At 42.7% G+C, this 15820-nt stretch overlaps 1 protein-coding gene across 1 annotated transcript in view; it reads left to right on the top strand.

The window, feature by feature from the left end:
* The window catches only part of LOC134538545 (sodium-independent sulfate anion transporter-like), an 86956-nt gene that overhangs the window by 959 nt on the left and 70177 nt on the right, over nt 1–15820 (top strand). The gene's annotated exons all lie outside the window — the stretch shown is intronic.

Raw genomic sequence — 15820 nt, 5'->3', positions numbered from 1 at the left:
AGGGGCAGTTGAACCCCCGGGCACATTGTACACCATGCTCCGGCCTCTTGGATCTGAAACAATCTAAATCTAAAAGAAATCGATTTTTGAAAATTTTGAAATTTTGGGGGCTGACATTCTAGGGAAAAAAGGGGGGGGGGGGGGGGTGAGCAGGGCTTGGAAACATTCAAAATCCAAAAAGAATAAACTTTTTAAATTTTCGAAATGTTGTGGTTTCAACCCCCACCCTTCCTTAAAGGGGCAGTCGACTTCGGGAAAACTTCCCACAATGCCCCGGACTCATGGATATACAAGTAGCATGGTTATTGCCCATATCACAAAAGTAGTGGTTTTTCGTTCCTATGCCTTTTCCCCCCTTTTCACTCTTCAGGTTAAAGTCATGAAATAATCGTATAGTCATTGGGATTACTCATACACTAGTAAAGTTTAAAATTGATACGACAATTAGGAGTAGGTTAAAATCGGCTTACAAGATTTGATGACATAGTTAGTTACAAGTTAAACTAATAAAAGCGTGTTAGTAAAGAAATAAACATTAATTTTTTCAGTGGGTTTTAAAGATATTGTTTTTGGTAATCATAAGTAAATGAAAAAAAAAAAAACAATATTAATGAAACGCACACACAATCAAAAGGTTAAAAAATATATATATTTAAATCAATAACTCTATTTTTAGCCACATATAAAATGTAAATAATAAAAGTTTTTGCAACAAATTTTGGTTAGAACCATGTATGTATAACATGCATTTGAATTAAACATGGAGCTTAGGGTTACACTTGAGAGACTCCAGCTGATATAGAATTAACCTGAGTAATACATGAACATGTAAGAAAAACTGGATTAAACAATTCTTCTGTAGTATTGACCTGGGTAAACCATGACCCATGAGGACACACTGAGGCAAACTCTGCTGCTGTAATATTAACCTGGGTAACACAAAAACCACAAAAAGCATGAACCAGATTGATGTAGGATTAACCTGGGTATAAAAATACACATAGAAACACTGGAGTAAACCATGCTGCTGTAGAATACACTAAAAAATCCCTGTAGGATTAACTTGTATAATAAAATTGGTGTTCTAAACACTAACAACCCTGCTACTGTAGGATTAACTTGGATGATAAATAAACTATTAGAAAAAAAACTGGTACAAAAATAATGCTATAGGAATGACCTGGATTTGAGCTGGAAATATCATAAACCAAGAGACACAATGAGGTAAATTCTGCTGCTTTAGGATATACTTGGGTCCACTCTCCTTGGGTAAGATGAACCTGGGTACAACATGAAATTTTTGGAAAAATTGGGGTGGGAAAAACTTCTTGTGTATTGACCTGGGTAAACAACGAACTAGTAGTTAAAAATTGGATTTAACCATAATTATATATGTTTAACCAGGTTAAACTATAAACCAGTATATCACACTTGAGCAAAACTTGCTGCTGAAAAATTCACTTGGGAAAATCCTGCTGCTGTAGAACTAACCTGAGTAATACATGAACAGGTAAGAAAAACTCGGTTAAACCATTCTTCTGTAGGACTGACATTGGAAAACCATGAACCAAAATAAAGCACTGCTTCTGTAGGGTATCTCTTCTTACAGATTATAACATTCTACTACTTCAATATCCTTATGTTTGCTGCCAAACAATTTTGTAGTAGGTAGGTTTCACAATCTGTGGCCGACTACCAAAATGTTTCGTGAAACTGGAAAAGAAATCCACTTAAGTGGCATATAGTACCTTGTGGTTATTCTGTCACCGAGTAGATTTTTCCAGCAATAGTCCCCATTGTGGTCTATTCATTCGGTTTGGTGTGTAACTTGTTCCCATTGTCGGATCTGTTGGAATGGTTATTCATTGTCTTGACCGCTCTAGGGTCTGGAAAATTTTTTGGATTCTGTACTTCTCAGCTTGGGTGTTCTAGCATTCTCCACATTTGAATGATAGTTCGGCTAGGTTTGGAGATGTGCCTTCCCAACTGAGGCAGAAGAGACAGTACTCTTGATGGCATACCTGGGGTGGTCTGTGGGCAGTTCTGGGCGATGCAGCATCTGGGTACTATGGGTGAATGTTTCTGGTCGAGCAGCGGCTCTTGCAAGATTTTGCATATGAGGATGAAGGTCAGGGGTTTATGGGCTTCCTCTGCCATGTCGAGACAGCTCCAGTATAACTGGGCATGACAACATGAACAACTCGATGGTGCTGCAAAGTGGTTTTGTGCAGTTTCCTGAAGCCATCAGGTAGGCTTATTTGGGCACAACCATGTGTTTTATATGCTTCTGGAAGTGGGCAGGTGTTCCAGCAGTGACGAAGTAGTATCCACAGTCTATCCAGACTAATATGGCCCCACATTGGGTGCCCAATTTTCTTGTCACAGGTGGAGAAGTTCATGTGGTGGGGACACTGGAGAGAATTATGAATGGAGCACAGTTGTGTGTACTAGGAGGGGTGAGGTGGCAGATAGCAAGGAGTCGGTGCCCTGAGGAATTTAGTGGCAGCCCACAGGGGGTGACATCAGACGAGGAATTCGTAAAAGGTTCCCGAAGGGTCACTATTGTAACCTCATGCCTTCCATCAATTTCTGCAAAGGGTAAGTAGCTATTTGTTATGGTGTGGAAAGTTCCTTTATGCTGAGCTTGTAGTAAAATACCCACAGAGGCTGAAGACATGAGTACATTAATTATGATAAGTCAACAAACCATTTATTTAATCACATTAGTTACTTCTGGTCTGTATATAGTGTAAAGTAAATCATTCTACTTTACCTTACAGGGTTCCAAGTAAAAATAACCTGTTTGTTTTAATTATTTGAAACTTGTGCAAAATAGATCACACATTGTGTCAAATGTTCATAATGGGCATATCATTATTAGCAACATAGTTGTGCCATCCATTAACATGGCAATATATGAAATTTTAATTAAAAGGCCTCAAGAAAAAGGAGATGAAATCGGCATGCCCAATAAATATTTTTTTAATAACATATAAGCCAGTTTAGGTCTCAGTTGCTGATTTCTGATATCAGCTGGCCAGCAGCGCAGAGTGTCTGCGCGGCCTGTGGTATTCAGGATGGCTCAGTCCTGGACCAGGATCACTCCAGCCATGACCACAACACATGGTGATGTGCCTGGACTTGAGCACCTGGCTCAGTGTCTTCATGCACTGAGCAGATTGCTGGAGAGTTCATCTTTAGGGTTCGTAGACCCACTGCAACATATGTGAGAGCCATGTTAAAAGGAAAGATAATAATGTGCAAGACACGAGGGAAAACACACAACGAGCCTGTTTTACAATGACAAGTAGTTGATTCACACTTACCATTGATGTAGGCGAGAAGCTGCTCAAACACATATTAACAAAAGTAATCCAGATATTGATTAAAGAACGATTAAAAATATCAACAATTAACTTACTAGTACTTGACGAATGAGAAGGAGGTTGGTTATTCCAGCACTGAATGACTACATGTCACTTGCACAGTTGTCACTGTTAAGTATATTACGCCGAGAAGTGGCCGATGGGGTAGACCGCTGGCTGGCTGAAGAAAACTGTCCATGGCAGGGGGAAGCTAGTGAAGTTAAGTTTGGTCAGCTGGCCTTGTTGGAAGAATACCAAAATCACCCTTGTGTGATTATTATTTCTTTCTGTGGAGGAAGCCTAGAGAGGGAGGGGGAGGGGGAAAGTAGCCATGGTGGAGGCATACCACCCAGGAAGTAGTGTTCAGGCGTGAATGAAGAGAGTAACTAAGAAACCAACCAGTGTGCTAAGAGGCCACGAGATGGTGGCCAATGCACCGAATAGCTTAGGGGAGTATCTAGGGCAGGGGCATTGATGTGGTGGACTGATAATAAAGGGAGGTAGCTAGATCCTAATGAAATATATAACTCGAGAGTTGGTGCTCCAAAACACCAAATTCAAGTAATATCTAAAAGGGAGGCATAATTTTTTTCATGTGGCCCCCGACAGATTGCGTACCAAGGCGGCACCACAGGTGTGGGCATGTACAAAAAGGCATCCCTTGGGGGTGGGGGTAACCATCCAGCGGATGCGCAGCACAGTATTTTCAGAACATCAGAAAATAGTGGTGGAGAAGGTGTGTTGTGATGTTTCTAGTGTCCGGCACTGACACAGTATGAAACATCCTGCCACGCATACCTCAGCTCCCGGAACTTAATCTTAGCACCATGATATAAAGTTGCATAGGGCCGCACATAGAAAAAGTGTACCCGTGCTCTGGGCGAGCTGATAAATGTGAGGATACACAGGAGGAGAAATAAATTACATCCTTCTATGTGAGTGCAGGCAGGAGAAACCAGAAGGCATTGACAAGGCAGAATGAGAAAGGAATTTTCGTCGAGGGATAATGTGGCGGCTGACGAGCCTGATCAGTGGCCGAGCCACCTACGGCAAAAATGTTAATATTTACTAAAAATTAAAGCAACAAAAAATGAAAAGTTTCATGTCTACTTGTTCTAATAACAGCACATACTTCCCTGCTCAAAGGCAGAGCCCAGGGCAAGAGTTACAAAGACAGACAATTTGGTTAAGTTTGATAACATAACAATTTAGGTTGAAAATAAATTAACAATAAACATATTAAAGGTGAGTAATATCTCATCCTAGATATACTATCAGCTAATGCGGTGTCACTTAAAATTAACAGCTTAAAAGCTTTTATCTAGAATATTTGGTTGGCTAATCATCTTCCTGATGTTTGGGCATGTCAAATCTTAAGACTCCTATGAAAAGGAGTAGGGAAAAGTCACGCATACTTCATATTAGAGTGCATTTTCTTTAAGTTGAAGATGTGAGCACTTGTCACATATTCCCCAGATCTTCGGTCCGCTAACGCCAAAGTAACTAGAGTCAAAAAACCATGGACCTGTAAGAGGCCAATGCAGCTGTACAAGAGCTTGGCTGACTTTTTGCTTTTGCCTTACTCTGGTGGTGTGCTGTGCACATAACAATACCGATGTTATACTTGTTCTTATTTACATCACGTGCGAGTTTGAGATTTTTGTATACTCTTTTCTAAATCTTTGGATCAAAGGCCTTACAAAGATAAAGGATGTAAAGAAGAAGTGTTGGGCCGAAAAGTGAACATGGTTTAAAATGTATTTGTTTGGTGACCATCATGGTGGGCATAATTGTATGTCATCTGTAACAATACCGAATTACTGTCCCATGTATCATGTGCATATGCATGATAGGCTATGAGTGCAGAATGGTGGTTTTGGTCGAAATTCTCTGCTTGCGACATCTTAGGGTAATAGGGGGATGTGTTGACATGATAGATACCATGGAAAAATGTTTTTGAATTATGTTTAGATGTAAATTGGGATCCATTTTCGAAGACAATTATGCAGGGTAGTCCCGAAATCTTGAAGACCTGGGTTTTCAAAGCTGAAATAATAGTGGAATCTGTGGCTTTCTTAAGAGGGAACAGGTAAACAAATTTAGAAAATACATCAATGTAAACTAGAAGCATGGTATGTCCAGTTTCGGATTGGGTAAAGGGCCCTACAAAAAAAAATAGTTTCTGCATAGGGCGATCGGCCACATCGGAAGACAAGAAGCCAAATAGAGTATTCTGGGCTGGTTTTCTAAGAGCACGGAGTTTGCAGAGCTTGACTCGCTCAGCAATGTCACGATGCATACCTTCCCAAATAAAGTGATACAAATATATTGTTACGAACGCGAGAGACCAGACTGCGATGTCAGGTTGGGAGCTGGCTGGTGGCCTTGCATGGCCACATGCAGTCCGCTGACGTAAGGCATGTCACGCGCGGCTGGCCGGATTACATGGGTCGTCCGCTTACTGTGCATAGTTTTGCCTCGGCGCTGTTATCTATCGCTGAGCGGCCTTGGGAATTCCGCAGGCCGCCGCGTGAACAGGTGATCTTATTCTCGATGTTTTGGGTGTCGGTTCGATCCGGGATGACGCGACTCGTCACAGCTGCTCTCGTAGATTCGAGAAGGGTGCCACAGACTACTTAAGCAGCGACGTCGGCCTCTGCGGTAGTTTTGCCGACAGTGTTCGGCACGGAGTGTGCCGCGTGGTTCCGCGAGGAGTGCCCCGTGAGTTCTGCCGACGCTGAGTGCCGTGAGTGCCGCGAGTTCCGTGACTGGTGCCAGGTGAGTCCCGCGACAGTTACTGAGTTCCGAGAGCGAAGGGAAGTGCGACGTTGACGAAGAGGGAGAGAGACACCCCCCCCCCCCCGAAAGAGGCGTGATGCGAAGTTCAACTGGATCACGTGGATGAGAATATGTGACACTAGTGATGGGCTGAATGAAAGGCATAATGACAGGGGCAGCATTGAAAAGCACGGAGGTGGAGAAATGTGAGGTGAATAAATATGAGTGCTCAGTAAAAATGATGATGGAGGGTGAGATGTGGTGGGAGAGTGGAGGCAAAAGAGGTGATAACAATGGTTATGCAGGAGTGACCGTTGTATTAATCTGCAGGGGCTCTTGATCAGATGGAGACACCACAGGAGGTGGTGTATTTGTTTGAGCAACTGTTACTGTGGTGGTTGCGAGCATCCTACCTTGGGTAATGGAAACCTTTTATTTTGATTTAGAAGGTCGGCGTCTAACGAGGCTAATCGGTTCCGTAACTTAGAAGCCAAGGCAAGGGCTTGTTGCAAACATTTCTCCATTCTGTTAACATAGCCTCTGTTTAATTTTTTGGCTACAAGTAATGCAAGGTTCGTACGTTTGCTTGGGACATGACTTAGTATAGAAAGGGTGCATAGGATGTTGGTCGACTTGTTTCATTATCAATGTTATTGGTCAATGCCATGTAATTTGAACAATACACGCTGAATTCTTCAAGAACATCCATGGATAAATTATGGAGGGATTTTTCAACATTGTCTTGGCATGCTACCCTCAAGCGTTACCTGAGTGCCCAAGTATCTCAGGAGATAGCCATTCCTCTTCAAATAAATTCATATATTACCTCGTCTTTCAACAAATATTCCGGTACAATCACATTGTACCAAGGAAATAAGTGGCTTTAGATAAAAATAATTATGCAACAGATGATACTGTCAAGAAAATCGCCGGGAGCTAACATTAACCCTTAACATTAACACTAAAATAGGTAAACACTTGAACACATCACTCTTATAACTATAAAGTATTTAAGCAAAAATATAAAACTATAATATGATACAGGCACACTGGGATTACCATCCCCGGGGCAAATTTTGAGTGGGTGTAAAATAAATGGCACACCTGTTAACATGAAAATAGGGGGAAATAAAAAATAAATTTTTAAAATTAACCTATTAAATGTTTCTAATTAACTCAACACACTAACAAAGTTACTGCAGGGAATTAGTAAGTAAAGGAAGCAAACAACTCTCTTGTGGCCTGGCAGTGCCTCACGCGGTTAGCAGCTATGTCTGCAAACAAACGAACATCATGTCGTGCTGTGACGTCATGAGGAAGGTCGCCCGAAGGCGTGGGCTTGGCGGGAGCGAGGCGAGGTTGGCTGCCCTGAACTGAGGCGTGCATGCGCCGACTGACTCCAGCTGATTGTCGGGAGGAAAAGGACAACAGAATTAAAAACACATCGATGGTGCCCAAAAAGTCACAGAAACGACTGTAGAAAAAAACAAAGGTAAAGCAGTGTAAGTGCTTCTTTAATTGCAGTAATAATAGGTTATAAAGGGAAGCCCTTAAGTTACTATCAAAATATACCTTGCCTATTCCTAGGCTAAGTTTATAGGGGAACTCTGGAGTAAGGCTAAAAAAAAAAAATTAAAATGTGCATTTTTGATGGCATAACATGTGTTCACATACATGCCAATAATGGTTAAAGTAAAATGTATAGGCCCTACAGCTGAAAAAATAATAATATATCGGCTGGGCTTTATACATAAGAATGTAACATGCAGCTTGCAGTTAAGTAGGTGCGGAGGCTACCGGGGCTGGTACTCCTGAAAGGGACTTGTTGACTGCATGGTAACGCCCAGCATGAGTGGCGAGCAGCTGACTGCTGGAGCTAGTGGATGGGGAGGGGGTTACTTCACAAGACGGTGACACAGGGTAACCAACCTTTACTCATCGTGAGAAAGGAGGTTGCAGATTGGCAGATCTTACAAGATGGCCGCGCCTACCGTTGGCGAGACATTTCGTGGAAGAGGTCACCAAGTTTAAACCAGACTAAATAAATCACTTAACAATGTTGGGAAAATCACTGAGAAGGCAGACTAGCAATATTGGCATAGAAATAGCGTGAAACAAATCTCCAGGAACACACGGGTTGTTACACTTGACTGCGCACAAAAAGAGGGAAACTCCTAATGTAATCTAGGCAGCCGTGAGCGCGGAATGTGGATGTACGTGCCCCCGGGCTGGTGTCTGGCCGTGAGGTGGTCTGGGGAGATACTGGGAGACAGCGGCGAGATCCGAGGTCGATGACCAGAGAGAACACACGGAACTCGCGCGCTCATGAGCAGATACAATGTGACAAGCCGAGAAGCATGTGTAACTTATGAAAAAATTACTTGCGATAAAGTGCTACAATTTAAAGACAATAAACTCGTGTCTCATTTTAGAAAACATGGACTTTGTTTTGTGTGTTAGCTTGTGCCAATTTTATATGCACAAATAAATGATTTGAGGGCCCATGACATGAAAGGAATTAGCGATGCATAAAAAAGAACAATTATTCACTAATAAGTGGAAGCAAAAATACTTTATTGTTGGCAATGTCTGGCCAGATGCTTACAAACTATAATTGTTTCACATGTAAACCCTCAAACCAACCTTTATATTCTACCATTAAAAATTATATTTATAACAATGCATTTGCTAAGGAAAATCTGTGGAATTAACCACGCTCCCAGTTACCAACTGTAACCTCATGACTTCGGAAATTCCCGCAAAGTATAAGTAGATAGTTATTATGGTGTGGAAATCTCCTTCGTGCTGAGTATGTAGGAAAAGGCCCACAGTGTCTGAAGATACGAGTAAATTAATTCATATAAGTCAATGAATGAACCATTTAATTCCGCTCTCTAGTTATTTCAGGTCTATGCATCGTGATTAGTGAATTATTCTACTTTATGGTAAAGGGTTTCTAATAAACCATAACAAAATGGAATAGCAAAAAAAATTAGTTTTATTTATTTTTAACAGGTGCAAATCAAGCCAGACATTGTGGCAGATGTCCATATTGGCAATATATGAGATTTGAATCAAAAGGCCCTAAGGGAAAACCAGAAGAAATCGGCCTGCCTGTACACAATGTAATTAGTATAATAACATGCATAATTATTTTATGAACTTTTATTGGGCGACCTTGGTATATCGTAATTTTTAATTACTAATTAAGTGAGTTGAAGTCTTACCTGATTATTTCTGATATCAGCTGGCCAGCAGCGCAGAGTGTCTGCGCGGCCTGTGGTATTCAGGATGGCTCAGTCCTGGACCAGGATCACTCCAGCCATGACCACAACACATGGTGATGTGCCTGGACTTGAGCACCTGGCTCAGTGTCTTCATGCACTGAGCAGATTGCTGGAGAGTTAATCTTTAGGGTTCGTAGACCCACTGCAACATATGTGAGAGCCATGTTAAAAGGAAAGATAATAATGTGCAAGACACGAGGGAAAACACACAACGAGCCTGTTTTACAATGACAAGTAGTTGATTCACACTTACCATTGATGTGCGCGAGAAGCTGCGCAAACACATATTAACAAAAGTAACCCAGGTATTGAGTAAAGAACGATTAAAAATATCAACAATTAACTTACTAGTACTTGACGAATGAGAAGGAGGTTGGTTATTCCAGCACTGAATGACTACATGTCACTTGCACAGTTGTCACTGTTAAGTATATTACGCCGAGAAGTGGCCGATGGGGTAGACCGCTGGCTGGCTGAAGAAAACTGTCCATGGCAGGGGGAAGCTAGTGAAGTTAAGTTTGGTCAGCTGGCCTTGTTGGAAGAATACCAAAATCACCCTTGTGTGATTATTATTTCTTTCTGTGGAGGAAGCCTAGAGAGGGAGGGGGAGGGGGAAAGTAGCCATGGTGGAGGCATACCACCCAGGAAGTAGTGTTCAGGCGTGAATGAAGAGAGTAACTAAGAAACCAACCAGTGTGCTAAGAGGCCACGAGATGGTGGCCAATGCACCGAATAGCTTAGGGGAGGATCTAGGGCACGGGCATTGATGTGGTGGACTGGTAATCAAGGGAGGTAGCTAGATCCTAATGAAACATGTCTCGAGAGCTGGTGTTCCCAAGTGACTGGTGCGAGTCCTATCAGGAAGGGAGGCATGATTTAGCTCGTGTGGCGCCCAGCAGTTGGCGCACCAAGGCAACCAAAAGCAGTCCCTCGGGCGCGGCAGAGCAGCAGAGGTGGTGGGAATCTGACTCGTGCTAAACCCGCGCCTGACGTGCCCTAGCGCTGTGGAACTGGATCCCAGTTGGAACGGGAACACATTTTAAACTACCTACGACTATTCAATGTTCTCCAGGAAACAATTTTTTTTTGTAAAAGGGGTGATTGTTCTCTCACCAAATAAATGTAAGTTTATTATAAATATTTAGGTTGTAACACCTGCGGTAAAAAATTGTGATGAGTTTAATTTTATTCGTTTAAAAGATTTTGCCATATTTATAAAATTTGTAGCTGGGAATTTTCACATAGGTACACTGTGAGAATAGAGGAGAACAGTAAAAAATTGAGAAAATATTTAAGGTGTTTAAGAAACAATTAATATGCTGGTTAATAAATGTGATAACTGAAATCTACATTTTATATGAAGATGCAATTGTTACAATATCTTTCAAAAGTATATCTGTTTAAGTTCACATAATTGCTTTATTTTAAGCATAGTTAAAACAAAAATAAACGAAAGAGTGTAAACAATTGCATTACTTTAAAAAAATTTAAAAATCGATTTTTTTTTTTTTCCCTAACCTAACTAAAAACTAAGTGTGTTTGGGAGGGGTCCGGGTTAGGGAGGGACCTAAGTGCGTCTCAGGCCGAAGCCTATCACGCCTTAGTCATGCTGGAAATAGCCATGCAGGGAGAGGGTCACATGCATCGTGTGCTAGGAGGGGATTGGCCAGCCATGGCAGCGATTGTTGCCATGACTAACTCCCCTCACTCTTATCTCTAGTCTAATCTACTAGTTAAGTTGGGCCCAGGTAAAACCTGCATAGACACAGGGAAAACCCTGGGCACTTTCATGCGGGATGCAAGTTTGCATGCATTAGTGTAGGAGAGTACAGGAGATAGAGGATGGTCTGGATGAAGAGTTGGCCAGAGTAGAAAGAGTCTACCATGCGGGGGTTGGGCACTTGGACTTGATGTCCGCCTTGATTTTTGATTTTGTCCAGGACTGGAATTCGCTGGCCAGGGACGCAGGGGCCCCTGGCGGTGAGGGTAACACGAACCACTCACATCCACTCCAGACAGCAGCACCTATAACTAAAAGAGAGAAAATTAAACATCTTACAGACTAGACTATTTTTAGTAAATGCATGTTGCGCGGGCTAACATGCCTTGATGTGTGGTGTACCGCATGTGTGGGTATTAAATGTTTTATTTACGTTAAGTATCCGCGAGCTGTGACATGGGCTTTACTCCGGAGAAACTATAGCTTCAGGTCGCCTGTCGCCTGTCAATGGCTGTCGGCACTTAGAGAAATTAGTTCGTCCGTCATTGCTTAACCCATTATCACAGCATCTACGCATCAATAGCTACGAATAATTAATTTAAATAGTGTGCCCGCAAGTTGATGTGTCGGGACAAACTCTGGAGAGGACATAGCTTCAGATCGCCTGTCGCCAGCAAAAGGCAGTCGGTCAGTTAGAGAAATTGCCCACTCCTTCATTGCGAATCCCTAGCAGCAACTTCCTACGCTTTAATTATCTACGAAGTTGTGTGCGTGTAGTATTAACTGTGATGTGTTACTAAGCATAACTAAAGCTAGTTTTTTTTTTTTTTTTAACATATATCATGCAACACAATTGCAACATAATATAGGCTAATATTTTATACTTACGTCTATTCACTAGTTATAGTGGAAGAACTGTCGGCGTATGGGTTTAAGGCGAATGGTGAAGGAGCATTCGTATTTATTTTTATTAAGTGATGTTTTATATGCAGCCTGTTTGGTTATTTAGTATTTATAAATTAAATAATAAGTGTAACTCGCGTAGGAAATTTTTTTTCCCGTGCAGACAGGGCTGGGTTCCGTGCGCGTGAGCCTGTGCGCGACGTGATTGGCCAGCGGGCCTGCCAATCACAGAGCAGCTAGGGCGGCCTGTGCGCCAGGATTGAGATAGGCATTTTGTATTTGCGATAAAATTCCGGGTCGCGATCTCCGAGAGAGGAAATATACATATTTGCGCTCAGGTGACTTTTATCATAGAATTTCTGTGCAGTCCTGACATAATAGTCTTTCAAGAGTTCGAGTTTAAGCTCCCTGTGCATAGCCCTGACGGGGCAGTACACAGGCGCATCTGTCGCGATACGAATGCTCTTGTTCTGTATTCGCTGCAACTTTTTTAAATGGCTCTCAGCCGCAGTTGCCCACACTGGTGCTGCATATGTTATGATTGGCTTAATGAGCGCGTTATATATTATTAAGCCATTTTTAACAGAGCTCCCGAGTCGTCTGCTCATGACTGGATAGAGTGTCATGAGTCTTGCGAAAGCTGCCTTTCTTTTGAATTCTATGTGATCACGCCATAGGAGTTTTCTATCCATGTGTACTCCTAGATATTTAACTACGTTTTTATGTGGTATTATTGCGTCAAAGAGTGTGAGGCGTGGTCTATTTTCTAAGTCCGGTAGATGTTTGCGCGTGAACACTATGGCTTCTGACTTTGTCGGATTTACTTTAATTCGCCATTTTGTGCACCAGTTTTCAAACAGATTTAATGCAGTTTGCAACCTTTCGGCAGCCAAATTTAAGTTCCTAGACCTACTAAACAGAACTGTGTCATCAGCATAAAGTCCTAATTGGACATATCTATGTTCAGGCCTAGGCATGTCGTAAATGAAAATATTGAATAATACAGGTCCTAGGATACTGCCTTGCGGGACTCCTGCTTTGATTTGTTTGACGTCTGACTGAGCCCCTTCAGTCGTGACTCTAAATGATCTACCGCTTAAATACGAGGCTAGTAGTTTTATATAACAGTCGGGAAAGCCTGTTTGATAAAGTTTATATATTAATCCTGCATGAAATACTTTATCAAATGCTTTTTCTACATCTATAAATGTTGCTATACTGAATTGATTCCAAGTGAATGTATCAACTATTTGTTCAGTCATTCGCACTAGTTGATGTGTTGTGGAATGCTCGCTACGGAAACCAAATTGCTCATCAGGTAGTACATTATTATTTTTAATGTGGGTGTTGAGTCTCTGAAGGATAATATACTCAGCCACCTTTGATAGTATATTTAGTAAACTAATAGGTCTATAGTTTTGTGGGAGCGTTTTATCTTTACCAGGTTTTTGAAAAACAATTACGTTCGCTTCTTTCCATTGCGAAGGGAAGTATTGTAAATGAAATATAGCATTTATTAGGGCTGCCAGAAACTCAATAATTTCTTCTGGCAGCTGCTTAAGTACAATGGCTTGGATGCCATCATTTCCAGGGGCCTTACGAGGTTTCATGCGCTTAATGGCTTGTTTAACTTCCTGCGACTGAGTTAAATAAGGCTCTGTGGTTAGGGGTTGTTTTAATTTTAATCTAATTTCCCTATAGATTTCGGCAGTAAATCGCGGGTCGCAGGGCTCGAGATTCGGGGTGAAAGCTTGTTCGAGTGTATTCGCGAATGCTTGAGCTTTATCTATCGGGGTGAAGGCAACACCAGTGGGGGTCTGCAGTGGAGGAATTTTTTCTATTTTGTTGAGAAACCGCTTTGTCATATTCCAGGTGCTATTATCTTGCACCTGGAGTTTCGAGACTTTGTCGTCCCATTGGCTGCTCCTCCATAGAGTAATTTCCTCGGAAATTACTCTTTGTAGTTCATTAATGCGCCGTTTGGTATCTCGTTGTCGACGCCTGCTAAACTCTCGCCTTAGTCTATTTTTCTGAGAAATTAAGTTGCGAATATACGCCGGCAGTTCGTCCTGCTTAAAATTAACCTCCTTTTCTGGAATGCACGAGTTTATTGCAAGCTGTATTTGTTCTGTAAGTTCAATTACTGCTGAATCTATATTTTCTTTAGTTTCGAAGTTGGCAGCATCGGCTGCAGGTAAATTGTCAATTAGTCTGGTCTGAAAGCCTCTCCAGTCTGCTTTTTTATAGTCTCTGACTGTTCTCGGCGGATTGATGTCAGTATCCGCTTCATCGAATATTAAGTGAACTGGGAAGTGATCAGACGACATTTCGTGAACGACTTTGAGTTCGAAACCCGTGTGAACTCGCTTGTTTAGTACTATGTCTAATATGTCGGGGGTTTGCCTTATTGCTCCACTATCATGTGTTGGCTCTGAGGGAGCATATATTTGGTAATTTTTACTTGACTCGTGCCTTCGCAGCACGAAACCATTGGCCGTGTTGCGTCGGCAGTTCCAGTCGCTATGCTTAGCATTAATGTCTCCAACTGCTAGGAACGAAGGAGCTGATTGATATAAGATATCTAAGTCTAATTCTGTCAGTGTCCTGCCCGGTTTTGCATACATAGAAATTAGTATTATATTTTGATTATTTATTTTTAGCTTTATGGCTACTGCTTCCAGTTCATTAAATACAGGTAATTGAAATTCTGAGTGCTGTATGCTTCTGTGGACCACTAAGGCAACCCCACCACCTCTAGTATCGCGGTCGCGCCTATATATAATATAGTTTAATATCGTAAGGCGATCGGTTGGTTTTAAATGAGTTTCATTGATGGCCGCGATTTTAATATTGTTTTTAATCAAGTGGTCTGTAAACTCTATTATTTTATTTTTGATTCCTCGTGCGTTCCAGTAAAGGATGGTGCTTAGTCTATTGTCGTCGGGGTTGGAGTCAACGACAGGGCCTAAATTACAATTGTTGGCCATTGAAGCTGGCCGCTAGGGTAGTCACGAAGCCCATGGTGGCTTGTACTTTGTCCTGAAGGGACATGGCCGGGTTGCACCAGATGGCCATCAGTTGGCACATCGGCTCTAGGACCTGGGCCAGGTTCGGATCCTGGGCGAAGGTTTTAGATTGCTGGACAACCTTCAGGAATTCACTAGGGCCAGGGGCTGGCTTTCTTACGGGGCTCGGCTGCAGTGGAGCAGTTGGCTGCACTGTTTGTGCCTGCTCTACCTGCATGTCGGTGGCTGCGGGCGCTGCCCGCGTGATTGGCTGCTCTGGAGCCTTGGGAGGGGGGGGGAGGGGGCCGTGTCGCGGGCTGTTCCTGCCTCGGGGCCGGCTGTTCCACTGGGGGCTGTCTCCCTTTGCCATTCTTGTGCCCCGTTAGGTTTTTCTTCGGGGGTCTTTGTGTTTGGGGCTGGCCTCTAGGCCTCCACGGGTTGGCAACGACTGGGTACTCAGTTTCATACCTGTCGGCCAAAACTGTGTACTGATTGTACTGTTGTGGGGCGGGGTAGCTGGGGGCTCTCCACGCCTGTCTGGGGGGCTGGGGCTGGCACCCAGAGGGGCCCGTGTGTTGCGGGGGAGGGGGGACTGGAGCTGCTGCTGCAGCTCGCCTATTGTCGCGCATTGCGCGCTTAGATTGTAGCTCGCGTTCCTTCCTTTCTTGCTGCGGGAGGTGACGCCAGTTTTCTCTCTTAAAGGCCATGCAGCCTCTATAGTTCGCAGAGTGCGGGCCGTCGCAGCGCGCGCACTTCATCTGT

This window comes from Bacillus rossius, chromosome 13, assembly GCF_032445375.1.
Source record: "Bacillus rossius redtenbacheri isolate Brsri chromosome 13, Brsri_v3, whole genome shotgun sequence".
NCBI classification, from domain to species: Eukaryota; Metazoa; Arthropoda; class Insecta; order Phasmatodea; family Bacillidae; genus Bacillus; species Bacillus rossius.
The sequence above is the reverse complement of the archived record's forward strand: the minus strand, read 5'-3'. Positions and strand labels throughout refer to the sequence as shown.